We start from the raw sequence: 17,704 nt of genomic DNA on the forward strand, positions 1-17,704 counted from the left end.
GAGGGTATTTTTAAAATTACATATCAAAAGTTAAAAAATTCAGAGAAAGTGTCTTGTATAAAAAATAAAAAAAATAAAAATATAATTTATAAAAAAAAACAGAAGAGAGTATCAAATTATTGATGTATGAAAAGCAAAGGTTTATTGGATGGAAAATTAAAGCCCTCCAGCTGTAATCGTGGACTTCATCGGTTTTATCCTTTTTTTCTTCGTGGTTAGGAGTATTTGCTTTATTTTAATTTTTTTAATTGATTTTTACTGTGGAGTATTTGCCCTTGGGAAGTGATAGAAATATTATATGCATGATTGGCCTTGAAAGGTAGTGGAAATATTAAACCTTATCCTAAAACACACACGAAGAAGTTCAGTGTAGGCTTTGATTAGTGGTTGCTGAATGTGTCAACTATCAACCTTGCAATACCTGATTGGATGACTTCATTTTCAAACTACTCTCTCCACTCTATAATAGAATGGTATTCAAGATTCAGGAAACTCTATTTGGTTTAAAATATAGGATATTTAATATTTTTTATTTAAAAATATAAAATATTTTTAATTAAATCTCACTTTTGATAAAATAATTATTTACTTTCAAATTAATCATATTTTTTATATTTATTTTTATTAAGTACTCTATAATAAATATAAAATTATTCATCAATAATGATACTTTTTAAAAAAAGTAATGATTATATCTCAAAAGATTTAAAATATTTTATATTTTTTAACATCCAACTCCTTTAAAAATACCTTACATTTTTTAACGGAGAGAGTAGGTTTTATATATTTTCTTAAAACCAAAATGTATAAAATTCCATCAACTTTGATATACTTGCATATGACTTTCGTCACTTTTCAAAGTTTAAAATTAACCCTTAATCTTTAATTTTATTTTTCAAAATTCCTTACCATTAATTAAATATTATTTTATTAATATAATTATTGCCATGTCATATTAATAAAAAACACATGGCATATAACATGGAAAAAATATTTTTATTATTTTTTAACACAATTTAAGATGGAGTAAATTTACAATTTTTACTTTTAACACACATAATGATACTTCCTTTTTTCATGTTTTAGTAGGGCGATGTTGTTTCCATTGTTCACGGGCAATATAATTTAAAAGAAAAATTATAATTTTATTATTTTTTATTAATGTAAACAGCCTTTTACATTAAACAAATAAAAAGAAAAAAATATCTAAAAGATGTCAATGATAAAAGCTATACTCTCTCTGTTTAAAAATATAAGGCATCTTTTGAGGAGTTGTATATTCAAAAATGTAAAGTATTTTTAGTCTTTCGAGATGTAATCATTGCCTTTTTTTTTAAAAGTGCCCTTATTGATAGTGACTTTATACTTATTATAGAGTATTTAATAGGGATAAATATGAAAAGATAGAGTTAGTTTAAAAATAGATAATCACTTTATTAAGAGGTAAGATTCAGTTAAAAATGCCTTACATTTTTGAATGGAGGGAGTATAAATTCTGCTACTTGTTTTGTTTATTTTTTTTCAAACTCTTATTTGTTTGTAGATGTTATTTTCTCTTTTGAATGAAGTTTTTAGTACTTATTCAAATAAAATTATATGTTATTGGTATGTTACAAATAGAATGTATGCTGCTTTAGAATAATTTTTTTTTGCTATTGGTTATTTGTATTGATTTTATTAAAAAGAACTTGTAAAATATTATAATTTTTTTTGTATTAAGAGATAATTTTTTATTTATATGATTCTTATCAATGATAGCTTTTAAATACTTTTTTATTTGTTTAATATCAACAGATTTTTTTAATTGATAAAGAATAATAAAATTATAATTTTTTTAAATTATATTACCAGTGAACAATGAGAATAATGTTACTTAAATTAAAAAAAATGAGAGCATCATCATGAGTATTAAAAGTAAAAATTATAATTTTGTCCTTCCTTAAATTGTTAAAAAATAATAAAAATAGTTTTCCATGTTATGTGCCATATTTATTGTATTAATCTAACATGGCAATAGCTATATTAATAAAATAATATTAATTAATAGTAGGAAATTTTGAAAAAAAAATTAAATATTAGGGGGTTTATTTTAAATATTTAAATGTGAGGAAGATTATACATAATTGCCTTAAAGTTTAAAGGAGTTTCATATATTTTTGCTCTTTTTAAACTATATTCTTACTTAATTGTACTCCACTCAAATAATTAATAATGATATTTTGAATGAATTAAATGTTATATTTATTATACTCAAAGGTGTGTTGATAATATGTGAAAATTCTTATAAAATCAAAACTTTGACCACCTTTTTTTAAAAATATAAATTAATTAAAAATGACTTATATTATAATTTAAAATAAGAGGATAGAATAAAAAAATATGATGATATTTTAGAAGGGAAAATAATGAAACTCCTCAATTTATCAGGTAATAAATTGAATGGAAATATGTTTTTTTTTATATAAATGTGTGGCGACGCTCCTAATTACTAATTTTATGTTGAGATGTATTTTAGACTGTGCGTGGAAAAAAAATCTAAACAAACATATTTTACTTTCTATTTTTATGGAAAAGTCTTAAAGACGCAAAAGCCAAGGTGTCTTAGCGATGCTACCTCTTGCGAGTGAGAGGCAGTAACAAATTCAGAAAGTGATGAATGGAGGGTTAAATTGAAAATAAAACAAGAAGTGAGGACCCCAAAAACTACTTTAACATTTTTTCACAACTACAAGTTTTATTTTTTTAGCCAAGAACTATTAAAAGGGGGGCCCTGTAGATTCGTCCTGGTGCGATGTGCAAGGTTTAGACACAATATTGACATAAATATTAAATTGATTACTTCAAAAGATTGAGAAAATCTTAACAGGTTTTTGGGAATGTTTGGGAGTTTACAATAGAATGGAACATAATACTCGCTAATAAAATGGAATGCAGCATAGTAGAATAGAATTGATAATAAGGCTGTACAAAAGACTAACCCGATAAGAGATTTAATCGAAAATATGATCCTTTTGATAAAAAAAAATTGAATTAGGTAACCTGTAATCTAGTCTAATTTTGGTGTAACTTGAAGTTGAATAGGATTAGATCGGTCTAGTAGGACTAAAAGACTAGTCTCGTTTTTGTCTAGTATCTCACTTTTTTTTTATCTATGAGGGATAGCAATTTATTTCAATATAATAAACTCAATTAACATAATAAAATTATTTATAGTCATATAAAATTTATCACAACGATTGTAAATCTATAATAATCTCTAACAACAACAAAAAATATTTTAGTTATAATACAAATGATTCAAATTCAACAACATTAAACAACTTTTAACATATTTAAAATCTATTATATCAAGTTAATAATAAAATTCACTAATAAAAGGAGAAAATTGAGGTTGGTTAATGCTGAAATTTTACTCACTATTCATAACTTCACAAGTATAGAAAAACAAAAAATTACTAATTATTACTCCCTCCAATTTCATTTATAAGACACATTTTAAAAGATTTATTTGATCCTATTTATAAGTCATGATGCGACTTTTTAAGTAATATTTGAAAAGTATTTTCAAAATTATCCTTTATGAGAGGAAAAAAGTAATATGATATTAATCCGTTTCTATTTTTTTATATAAGCAAAATCACATATTTCAATGAGCATTTATTACACATTTCCTAAATTGCCCCTCATAATTTATATTAATGAAAAATAATTAATCCATGCTTATGTTGATTAATATAGGGAATTTTAGTCCAATTTCATATTTTTAGATATAATTATTATAGTTAACCAACTTTCTTAAACTATATGATATAATTTTTTTCTTTTATATATAGAAATAGAGGGAGTATCACTTTTTATATTTGTTATATAGGGACATATATAAAATTTTAAATACTTTTATTCCTTTTACCTTTTTTGCATTAGTGTTGATGAATATTGGTAGACGTAACTTATAAAGAAGATCAAAGGAGTATTATAAATTAACTTATTGTAATAATAATTAATAAATTAATTATAATTATAATAAAAAATTTATAGGATCAGACTGAATCAAGTAGTCCAAATGCTCGGTCTGTTGTCCAATCTAACCAGAAAAAGGAGTTTGATCTTTTTGATCCTTTTGGTCCTAAAAGATTAGTTTTTATCTGGACAGGATCAAACCGAATTATCTCAGGTTAGACCAAGTTGGACAGGATTAAAAGATTTTTGTACAACTCTAGCTAGTAATATGGTGAATATAATTATGATGATATAGGATGGAAAATTTAATTATTTAGGAATTTTATTAAGACATGGACCGGTTTTATTTGACCAGCATTTGATAATATTAAAAAAAATTAATGGCATGTAATTTATTATAATTACATTTTTCTAATTTTAGAGTTGGGGGAGGGGTAAGAGTGAGACTGGGAGGGTAAGAAGAACGATGGATAGTTTTATAATAATATTATTTGTTTCGAATCATTTTATCAAAATTATGAGAAAATTGATTTAAGGTGACTAATTAAGAATTTGTTTAAGCGCAAACCCAAGCCATTCAACTTATTTTTCTTTTTTTTTTTAAAAAAAATCTCTTAACGCTCCCAAGCACTACCTCTGTATTGATGAAGTATATGTTATGTTACTTATGGCTATTGAATAATATGATTTCTTATAAATTTTACATTGACATTTCATAGATGTTATTTTCAGATAGACATGAAGTACTATTTAGCGTTGATTTTAGCAATATATATAATTTATTTAACCAAAATTACAACGAGGACTGATTTGGACGTCTCGCCAAAATAGCATTTGACATTTTTTTTGTTTCGATTCATATTCTAATCTATTTCAATTATTGAATTAAGAAAAACTCAAGTGAGCCTTAGCTTACGTCAAAGGCCAACAATTAAGATGTCTCTATTTTTTTTTTTAGTGAAATTTAAGAGATCTCTATTATTAGCATTGGGCAGTGTGTTTCACTTTGTTTCTTCGTTTCTTTCTTTCGTTTCTTGATAAGATTTCACTTTCTTTAAATGACTCTATTTTAAAATATACTTTGGAGAAGTTTCAAGATGTTTAAAGTCTGCTTCAACTTGTAAAAATAATCAATATCTCAAAAATATAGATGTCGCATCATTTAAAAACTTACCTAGTTTTTGAAAAATAACCATACATAGATGACAGAAAATATTAATAAAAAAATAAAGATACATATAAATGTAATTACTCCCACAAGTGCATAGGATCACAATAATAAAGCACTCGCAGTATTTCATATGTCAAACTCATAAAAAAGTTGCACATTTATAAATTCAAATAATTAATAGTTCAAAAAAATAAATAAAATGGATAATTTGATGAGAATATAGATAATGAAAATAAATTAAGAAAATAATAATGATAAAAATACAATCATTTGAAGTATTGAGATTTAAAATTCATCCTATAAGTTGCTAGTTTCTAACATTTAATTTAACTTTTTAATCAATTATAATGATAATTATTTCTAAAGTATTCTAATACTCTCTTAAATTATTAGTCATTTTTTAATTAACGTTGAATTCGTTCTCATGATACTCAAGCAACTAATTAAACTGTAAAGTTATTGTTTAAGTCACCACAAATTTTTAGAACTATCTCTAACTTAATTATTTATATATATTTATCTAGATTTAGGTTTTTTCTTCACCTCTTAGTTCATCAAGATTACTCATAGATTTAATTAAATGGTATTTAGTCATAAATTCAATATAAAGAACAAGATAAATAAATATAATTAAAAAAATAAAATATATAAATATAAAATCAAATAGTCAAAGCAAAATAAATAGAAAACTAGCTTCTAAATTGGGCTACATTCTTATTTCAACTGGATAATTTAAAAATACATAATAAAATTAAATAATACCATTATAAAATCCCCTATCATAAAAACAATCACAAAGAAAATTAATGAGTAAAAAATAATTATTATTTATAAAATTCTTGAATGATCTCGTTTTTAACCTTCAAATTTTTAAAATATTTAGATAAGTAATTGGATAATTTTTTTTAATAAAAAATATTTTTAATTAAAATAGAAGTTGCTCTCTTATTTCATAATCGACGTGGACTCTATTATATAAATTATAAATATTCTTGATGCATCATTTTTCTTCAATAAAAATCGCATCTCAACCGCTTGATTTTTTCCCATGTCATTGCCTCATCTATCTACCGATATATGAGAATATCTCGCATGACCCACGCACTGCTTCACAAATTCACACCCTTGCCTTTTCTTCTTTTAATTTTTTTAAATTCATTTGATTTATCATTTTTCTGCGAAATATAAAAAAAATATGAATAGATTTTGTATCAAAATTCTTTTCTATCTTATAATTAAGTGATAGGAGAAAAATATATAAATATTAATTAAATAGGTATGAAATATTAATAATTAATAAATCTAATCAAATATAAACCAAAATATAAACCTATTTAACTATAAATTGTGCATTTATTGAGATTGCTATTATAACTATAGGTAAAATATGTTTTGTTTTTTATAAAAAAATTGAAACAATAAATCACGTTTCATAAAATTTTTATATTATTTAAAAATAACTTATTAAGCAAGTCGACTGATATTAATAGTTAATATTAAATATAAATAATTTATTATTAATATTGAATACAAAATGCTTGGACACCAATAATTTCAATCTTATGGGATGCTTTTACACATCTAGCCATTGGCGTTAGCTTGATCTAGACACCTTATCGGGCGTTTCATCAGGTGCTTCGCATTATATTAATATTTAACGTGATATAAACATGTAATTAAAATAATATGCATAGTTGAATATTAAAGGGACAATTTTATTTAAGGATCAGGGAAGCAATATATTTTCAAATGAGTCCCAAAAATTTTTAAAATATCAATTCAGTTTTAAAGGATTAAATTAAAAATAAGTTAAAAGTTAAAAAGACAAAAATAACCTCAGTTTAAATATTTTAAAAAAAAACCACCAGCCACCGTCGCTGGTGACTGGAGCTTCACCGGCAACGACAGCCACTAGGCCTCCGTCGTTGGAGTTTTGGTTGCCAGTTGGACCACCGTCAGCGGTGGCTGAAGAATTATAGAGAATTAATTTCTTTAAAGGTAGCCAAGACGGGTGCAAAACCCAAGACTCCTTGATTCACTAAAAAAATTTTAGACCACCAAACCACTTAACCCATTCAATCATATAATGTACAAAATTATATATATATATATATATATATAATAAACCTTGTTTCCAAACTACTTAATTATTGCGTTACTTGTTATTCGTATAACTTTACTTATTAATACTTTAACAGGACTTATTAATTACTTAACTTTCCTTATTAACTCCATGACTCCTACAATAGAAATAAATTACTTGTTAATTGCATAAGTACACTTGTTAATGCCTTAACAAGACTTGTCAATTACTTAACTCTCCTTGTTAAGTCTGTGACTCCCACAATAGAGCTACATTACTTGTTAATTGCAAAATTGTCATTGTTAATACCTTAATAGGACTCGTTAATTACTTGAATTTATTTTTCAAATCCATGACTCTTTCAATTAAACTGCATTACTTGTTAATCATGTAAATTTACTTGTTAATTACACAATAATACTTGTTAATTGTATAGCTTGACTTGTTAATACCATAACAAGACTTGTTTTAACTGTTGTTTCAAAAAAGCAACCAAATTACTTGTTAATTGCATAACTTTACTTGTTAATTCCTCAACAATACTTGTTAATTATCTATTATCACTTGTTAAAATGAATATATAATTTACATAAAAAATTGAGTTTGTCAGTTAACAAAACTGATGGCAGTCGAGTCTTCGTTATCAATATTAAACATACTTCCAACTGAGAAAGCAGAGTCTTCAAACTTGATAATCTTCGTCACCCCCTTTGCTAGAGCTATACCCAAACCATGTCCATAAGGATCTATGGCAGTAGCCTGAGAACATGAGCGAGCTTCATAACTAATCCTTCCACAAGTGTAACATAGTACTAGAGTTTTTCATATTTTACATTTACCTAATAACACGATGAATCAGGTTTATAGAGCCAAAATCCACGTGATAAAGGGGCTAAAATGTTCACTTTCACTCAAGCTCGAACAAAGGTTCTAACCAATCCCCTATCAAGAATCGGGTTCTATATTGCCAACACATTCCTTATTCGAGCACTAAACTTAAACACATTTTTCAGCCTCATCGCCCTCAGAGGAACCCCATGAAATTGGACTAGAACTCATAAATATCCATATTAACATCATCAAGCGCTGACCACGATGGCTAGTTGCGAATCACATATAGCTCCTTAATATATTCCATGGCCCATCTTTCAATATTTGCTCAATATCCTCTTGAAAATCAAATTTGAACACAAACTTATTGATTCCAGAATCATCAATTTTAACTTTACCAACCACATTCCACACCCTCTCAAACATATTCTTGAAAGTTGGCTTACGAATTGACTTTTTGGAGCAAATTTTAACAATTAATGTTGTTTTTGCAGTTCCCTAAGCCCAAGATCATCCCATTTAGCATCGTCTACCTCTATCATCAAAACGTAGTTACCCTAAATCCACCATGCAACCCACTGACCCAAACCCTACTACATGCAGTGGTAGTAAAGAGAGAGGAAATGAAATACTCAAGTTGACCACTACTAAAGGTATTGATCAAGCAATGTGTTTATGCACTTGCCATTATTGACAAGAAGAGCTTATTGCTCAGCTCCCTAAAAGAGAGAGAAAGGCCCTTCTAGAGAGAGCGAGGAAAACTTATAGGCGATATTGCGTATTAACAAGTAATGCAATAATAAAGTGATTTGAAAATAAGGTTTATTATATATATAATTTTGTACATTATATGATTGAATGGGTTGAGTAGCTTAGTGGTCCAAAACCTTTTGGTAAACTAAGGGGTCTCATCACCGACGGTGGTCTAATCGATAGTCGAAGCTACTGTGATGGAGGTCCAGTGGTTGCTGTTGCCGATGAAGCTTTGGTCACTAGCGACGATGGCTGATGGTTTTTTTTTTGATATTTGAATTAAGGGTATTTTGGTCTTTTCTACTTTCAACTTATTTTCAATTTAGTCCCTTAAGACTGAACTACAATTTTGAAATTTTTTTTGGGCCCACCTAAAGATATGTTACTTTCCTAGTCCTTAAATTAAATTCTTCCAATATTAAAATTTTCCTTTTTTTAGGGATATGAAAGGGAAAATGCATTAAAAGATAAAAGTGACATGCATGCACGTACATAATTGATGATACTAGTAATTGGCGAGCCTTTTCTTGCTCTTTAGGCTGTTATGGTTATTGTAAGGATGTGTTTAGATTTGAGTGAGCTAAAACTAGATTTTGATAGTGTTAATGGTTTGGATTTTGAATGTGGAGCATTGTGCCCCTTTAAAATTGCCAAGCATGCTAGAAGAGTAAATTCTAAAAGAGTAAGTTAGACTAGGGTGTGCAAGTGTGAGTGTAAAATAATGATGTATTACTAGAAAGTAATTATAATGAGGGTGCTTTGATAGTTAGAGGGAAAAACAAAGTAACAAGCCTAGAGGGTCTAGACTTAGAATTCTGGGTTACACTAGGTGAGATTGAAATTAATGCTAGGTCAGTTGAGTTTGCTTAGGGCAAGTTGGTTTGTGTTGAGTGTTGAAGGAGTTCAAGAGAGAGTTTCCATTTACATGCTCATTACCTTTTATAAAGGTAATAATGTGCTTCTTCAAATATAAATTTTGCCTATATAGAAAGAGTTATAACTATACACATCAATCTCACAGCCATTGGGGTGCCTTGTTGAAGGAGAATGACAAGGTGAGTGCTCCAAGTTTCTCAAGAAGTAGGGGAGGTGGCCTTAAGATTGGGTCATTGTTCTATCAAAACATGGCATTTCACTAACTTCTCTTGGGTTTAACCTTTATTTATGTTATAATGGATTGGGTTTGGCAACGTGGGTTTCTCCTAATTGGGCCTTAAGTAAACTCATATTTGTCTTGAAATTTGATTTCGGTCCTAAAAAATAGAATCAATTTTGTAAACTGCATCTTAGGTATAATTAATCCATATAATTAAGGGTAAATGTGTATTTTTGCTTTTGAAGTATTCTTCGAGGAGTTTCCAATGTCATAAACTATTTTGGTATAGCATGTTTTCCCCTAATGTAATTAAAATGTAGCATTTTCTATCTTGATATTAAACAATAGACGTTGACCATTAATATGATGTGAGAGAAGGTAGTTTGACTATTTAACGGATGCTTATAAGTATTTAATGTCATGGTAGAGAATGCGTTTATACTTGATAGTGAATTGATAACCCAAAAGTTTTGGTAGACATGCCTATTACTCAAGGTTCTGAACAAACTAATTAGTGAGGTGTTTTAAGCTAGCATGATCAATCCAAATAATAAATTAATAGTTGAATAAGTAATGATGGAATTTGAAGATTACTTTTACTATCGCATAGATCTCTTGGTTATACATAGATTGAGCTTGTAATTGTTTATAGAGATTTTTTGAAAAATTGGTAATAAGATGCCCATCTTGACAAACATCTCCCAATTTCAATTCTCAACACATGTGTTTCCAAGATGAATGGCTTGAAGAAGTTTGATAATTCCAAAATAGGAGCATTCATCAAAGCCTACTTTTTAGTGCATCAAAGGCTTGATTAGCTTCAATGTTCCATATAAAACCATCTTTCTATAGAAGTTAGGTTAAAGTAGTTGCTATATAGGCATACTATTGTATAAATCTTCTATAGTAGCCTGTCAAGCTACCTCGAAGTTGTGTCACTGTAGTTGGAATTGGCCAATCTTATACCACTTTCACCTTTTTATGATGTTAAGTTTTCAAAACTTAAAATGTTATAAAATCATTTCATAAACTAAAATCAGAAAAAAAACATGTATACAGAAGCATGGAAATCATATTGGGTAAGATAACAAATCAATTTAGGGTCACAACAACCAAAACAATATTTTTGGCATAATACATTGAGACATAATGCACATATGCTGTGGCATAAGGCACAACAAGCACACTTAAGAAAATTTAGAATTATGTTGCATCATAACATTTTACGTTAAAATATAAAATGTAGAACCTATGCTGTCATGGCAAACTTTTTGGACAAACTTTTGATGCTCTCTAAATTTCTGTCCAATGTTCAATTAAGGTGATCAATGTGTCCATGAAAAACTCATTCAATGAACTAGTTAATGGAAATGGTCTCATCTACAAATTCTATCATATCAAAAAGTTGGATACTAAGAACCAAAACTACTATTTTCTCACATTTTTCAACTTCTAGAGTGTCCAAAATCCAACCCAAGTGGCATTAGCCTACACAACCACCTAAATCATACTCAAGGGACTTAAGATGACCTATGCAACACACCATAATACACATATATATCATAAATTATATTTTTACTTCTTAACCCCCAAATTCATCAAAAGCAAAGAGGTAGACATTTTAACATCAAATTTCATAATTTTCAATTACAATCATCTTAAACTCAAAAGTCATACTTGCACTAATATTTTGGGCCCTGCCCAGACTTCTAAAATCACAACATACCATTCTAGGGCCTAAAATACAACCAATCAACATAAACAATTAAATGGTGCAAGAAATATCAAAATACACATTTTCCTAGTTGGCATGTCAAATTAGTTACACATATATAAATCAAAATAAAGAGGCCTACATTAGGAAATAAGGTTCCTAAGCCTCTGGTACTTTCCCTTTCTTCTGATCAGAACTAGCACCTGTAACCAAGATACATCAAACCTATAATAATGTATGTCAATTAATTAAAATGCAAGTGGCATACATAACTTTCACCTGTGCATTCAATTTAGGGACAAATACACAATTACATCATCAATCACATGATTTCACATCAATCCTACTAGGATCACAATACTAACAACCATGTGCCTTTAACAATATATGTATGATCCCACCTTCCTTATAACTTCCTTATGCCTTCAACTTGAAACCGTAAGGCTATTACATAATGGGCTTTTCTATATAATGAGACTATCCTAGCCTTACATGTGTGAGAAGCTACTCGACCAAGGTAGTAACTCACTTGTGATTTTATGATTTCTCCTAAATCTCACACTATAGGTGTCGTTCCCCTAAACTAGCATCTTCATCAAACAAGTAAAAAACTAGTTAGGTTTAAGTCCCTTATAAAATAAGTAAGACAATATGAACATAATCAAGGCAAGCCATTGAGTTCCTATTGATGGCCATACCACATGGGTTTAGATTTTTTACTTCTCTCCTTAGGAGAACTGGTACTTCATATGATCATGCCATGTATAAATGCACGAACCATAGCATGTAGTTTATCATCATTATTTTCACCATAACATAATCATCATATGCTTCTTGCATCACAAATTAACACATAACTCCATACTCACTTATAATTGTCTTCACATAACTCCACATAACTCATCAATTTATCATTATCTTGTATTATTCATTTGAGACATGAAACAAACACAAGTTTTTCTTAAATTAGTATATATCAAAACAATCATTCCATTTGCAATTTCACATACATTTATTTTTAATATCTCTTAAATCATAATATATGATGTTTAAATATTTCATACCACACTTGTATAAAAGCATATTCACATATCTCAACAATAGTTTATAAAAACTAATTAACTAATTAACACGTAAAAGTAAAAGTAAGATTTTCTCTGATTATGTCAAACTTTTGAGAGGTCAAAGGTTACCCCTCAATCACAACTTCCCTTCTGAACTAAATTCAAGCTCACCGATGCTTTATGAGGTTAGTTTACAATTAACATTAACACTCATCACTAATAATAATTAAAATCACCACTTTCAATATCTAATTTCATACTTTAATAACTAAATTTCTTAAATACAAGATCAACCCCACATCCAATAAGTTCATTAACTCCTATTAACTTCATTTAGCTCTCAAAACTTAAATAATCACTAATATATCATCCAAAAATCTAAAATCATCACTAATGTCACAAATTACTTACTTCTAACTCTCAAATTTCAATACTTTAATCCTTCAAAACTCTCAAATCTTGAGTTTAATAACCACGTTAGGCTTATTAACTCCTATTAGCTCTAATTAACTTCATTAAAATCATGTATCACTATTAGTGGCTTCAAACAAATCCAACCTTCATCACTAACAACACTTTAATGCATAAATTTATCCATAATTGAGGGCCCACTCTCATGGATACATAAAACCACTATCTCTAGGTTTAGATAACTCAAACAAATACTATTAACTCCATTTAAGTTAATGGGTTTGGACCTAAAGCTTCTCAGGTCTAAAAATTATAATCCAACTACAAAGTCTAACTTAAAATGATGTGGAGAGGAAGAGGAATGGTAAGGGAGGCTTACCTTAGTGACTAAAAGCTCTAAATCTCCTTAAAACACTAGAAAAATCATGTATTAGTAGAGAGAATCATGAGCCCCTTCATTCTTCTCTTTTTCCTTTCTATTTTCACTCTTAAGTATGATTTTCAACATTATGTTGTAGCGTAAATACATTATGTTACAGTGTAATAAATAGTGGATTAAATTCTAATTTTTTCTCTTTAATTTGAGCCTAGGTGGTCAAATTCAGTTTTGAACCCAATCCAATGACTAAAACCAAACCCAATAGGCCTATTGGCCGTCTCTAACTATAAACTCTTTGATACTAATTTATATAATTGCCCTTTATTAGCTTAATTAATCAAGAAATAATTTTGGGATGTTACACTCAACCCCTTCATGAGACACGAAGTCCCCTAAGTATTCAATCTTTGCTTGACTAAATGAACATTTCAATAACATAACATGCAGACATTGTTGATGAAAGACCTACAACACTAACTCTAGGTTTTGTAAATATTACTCGTAAGTGGATCTACATACAAGAATATCATAAAAAAATAAAAACAAAATTATGTAGATATGGTTGAAAAACTAAGTTCATACGTTGCTTGGAATATTGCTAGAGCATTTATCAAGCCAAACATTATTATTGTTTACTCATATAAACTATGGTAAGTATGAAATGTAGTCTTAGCACAGTCTCCTTCCATCAAGATCTGATGGTAACTTGCTTGAGATTTAGGTTAGAGTAATATATAGAACCATGCAACTTATCTAAAAGCTCGTCCACGATAAATATTGGAAGTGCACCCTTGACAATCATACTATTAAGAGCTTAGTAGTTCACACAAAAGTGCCATGATCCATCTTTCTTCTTCACTAGTATGACCGACACAAAAAAGGCTACTACTAGGTTGAATGTACCTCTCCTCCAAGAGTTCATGAACTAGCTTCTTTGTCTAAGCTTTTTGGCTAAAGGATAATGATATGGCCTCACATTCCTGTATTCATCTTTCACCTCCATTTATCTTACACCTCCATCCATTCTTGCATTCTCCTTACCTTTGATTACAGCTCACAAAATCGTGCATTATTGGACACCATGTTGTCTCTCAATAAAAGCACTAAAGATATCAGAATTATATAAAACAAATGGGAGAAGCAAATCATATTAATGAAATATGAGTCTTAATCCCAATTAGTACAAAAGCATAACATAAAGCAAAGGGAAATAATATAATCATCAAAAGGTATATAGAGGCAAAACAAAATAATCAAAGAGAAAAGTTCTTTCACAATCTGCACTTTCTCTCTTAACTACAAGAAAAATGGAATTTATCGAGGGATAAATCCCTCACTAAATGCCATTTTCCCTTGCTAAATTGAGTTTTAGCAAGGTATTTTGTCTCTCACTAAATTCATAACTAAAAAACAACTCGCTAAATTTAGTGAGGGATCATATTTTCCTCGCTAATTAGCGAGGAATTTAGTGAGGGATTCAATCCTTTACTAATTTTTAGTGAGGGCTATATCCTTTGCTAATACTATTCAAAATTTAATAATTTTATCCCTTGCTAAATATGCTAATATTTAACAATGATGATGCCATATCACCCGCCATATGTGCGTGAACTTGTGACATGTCGCCTACAACCTTGTGCCTTGTCAATTGTCATGTCACTTATTATCTCATGCCCCATCACCTACCACGTGTGCAACAATTTATGACATGTCATCGTCCACCTCGCACCATATCACCCGTTCCTTGCTATGTCATATATTCACATGTTTACGCTAAAGCCAAGACTTAAATCATTGACCTTCTACCTTTTAAGTCTTATGCTCTCCTTCTTTGTTAGTTAAACTAAAGGGCACCTATAGTCATTATATAAGAAATTAAATATATATTATTTAACTACACAAATATATCAAATAATATATTATAAAAATACACATATATATTAAATTTTATTTTCAATTAGTAATATGTTAAAAATATTTATTTTTTATTTAAATTATTTTTTATATTATATTTTTAATAAAATATTATTTTATTAATGGAAATGAACTTAAAATAAAGAAATATTAAATATTAAATAAATTTATTATGAATATTTTATTTAATTTTTATTTTAAAATAAAAATAATTAAATACATAATTAAAAGTCATTGCCAAAAGTTAACTTTTTATGTAGTAATTGGCTAGGGATAGAATCCCTCATTAAGTATCTTATTTTATAGAGGGATTAGCAATTCCTCTCTATTTTCCTTGCTCATTATCTTATTTTATAGAGGGATTGACAGTTTCTCACTATTTTTCTTGCTAATTTTAAGTCGAGCTAAGAAATTAACATCCCTTGCTAATTTGGTATTTTAGAGAAGAATAAATGATCTATCACTAATTTCCATATGGGCTTCTGTTGGCAAATTCTTTTATGTTTCAACTTCCTTAATGTAGCTTGTTGGTTCTTCCTTGCCCTTAGCCTAATATCAACATCAACACCTTGTGTAGGCCGATAATCCATATCTATATTAGATGTTATTTATTCATATCATTTTCATACTATTTTCTCTAGCTTTTGACACTTTTTAAGGGTATTTTGTGCATATTAGAAGCATTTAAGATCATCTTGGCCACTTTTGTAATTTTTAAAACTTTTAGGTCCAAAGTGCAATTTTTGAATGCTTAGGGGCAAAACTATAATTTTTGAAAATAATTTCTAAAAAATACAAAAAAAAATTCATCATCTTCTAATTTTTAGTTCGTCATTAATCTCATGGATTTAATTTGAGTTAAATCAACTTAGACTATGAGTTATTTACTAAAACAACCTTTAAAATACACACTTTTTGCACTTTCATTGTACTTTTCATAAACTTTAGAAGTGTATTGAGTTTAGTTTTTGCAACCAAGAACTCTCAAAAAACATCTCACAACTAGATTAAGAGAAAAAACGTCTCACAACTAAATTCTCTTAATCTTCCATTTTATCACCATAATTCACTTCATGATAATTTTATAATTTATACCTAAATTGGATAAATTCATAAGACACATGAAATTAGTTGTGCACAACTTGATATTTAATGAGTTTATTATGTGTTTTAGGCCATGAGAAGCTCTTGGATGATGATGGCAGCTCCATTGTACAAAATTAAGCCCTTGGATGAGATAATTTGATGATCAAAATGTCACAATTAGTTGATGAAATCTCAAGAAAACATAGGATAGTTAAGACAATTTCATCTTCCAATTTCAATTCCCTTTTTCCTTATTTTTATTATGCATTTTTCCATCATCCCCATCATGTTATTTTTGAATTTATTCTTCCATTTTCAGATTATTATTTGTCTTTCTTTCCATTTATTACCATTTAAATAATTCATTCCCAAAATTTATGGTCATGCATGAAACACCATGTGAAATAACCCTTAAGTGCACATAAGTGTTACATCACTTTAGGGCACTTGGAGGGAATGAATCCTAGTCCTTGGATTGATAATTGGGAGCCTCAAACGCCCCTTTTAGCTTCAAATTCTTAGGCAACACATTCACAACCCTCTCATTCAAGTTTTTCACTCATCTTTCACTTCTATTCATCTTCATCTTTTCTCTCAAGAACACCCATGAATGCTATACCCTCTTTCATCACTTCTCCACCTTTGATTTATCCATTTAACCAATTGAGCCCACCAAATTTCTTACTATTCTGTTTGTATCAAACCTTACAAAGTAGATTCACCATTCCTTTCATCTTCCATCTTGGCCATTTCCGAAGGTGCTCTTCCATCTTGATTTCTTTTGATGGTCTTCAAGAAGGAGCTATGGGGGTCCAAATGAGGAGTGACGAGGCTAGTCATCTCTTTTTATTATGTATGGATAAACTCTCTTTGAGCTCTTAGATTTTAGGAGTTTCTCTAATTTCTACATCTTGTTTAATTCCTTACAATTTTGATTATATGAAGTTATTATATTGTTTATTTTCCAATTGAGATGTTGCAATTTTGAATTTGGGGTCGTCCAAATTTAATTTTATTCAATCCTTTGTTGGATTTAATTTCTAGTTATCTCTAATGAGCTTATGAGTCATGGTTGTACATTTAGCACACTTGGGGTTAGCTAATCATTTTTCTTAATCAATTGAGGTCTCATTTGGTTAAGGCAAGGGCTGAAATTGATATTAACAACATAATCAATTAGTTATTTTTAAGCATACTTAGTTGTAAAGGTTAATTTAGGATCCTAGTTAATCTAAAGAACCC

The sequence above is a fragment of the Prosopis cineraria genome, unplaced genomic scaffold (assembly GCF_029017545.1).
Source record: "Prosopis cineraria cultivar Desert tree isolate PC_DT_omini unplaced genomic scaffold, ASM2901754v1 PC3, whole genome shotgun sequence".
NCBI lineage: Eukaryota > Viridiplantae > Streptophyta > Magnoliopsida > Fabales > Fabaceae > Prosopis > Prosopis cineraria.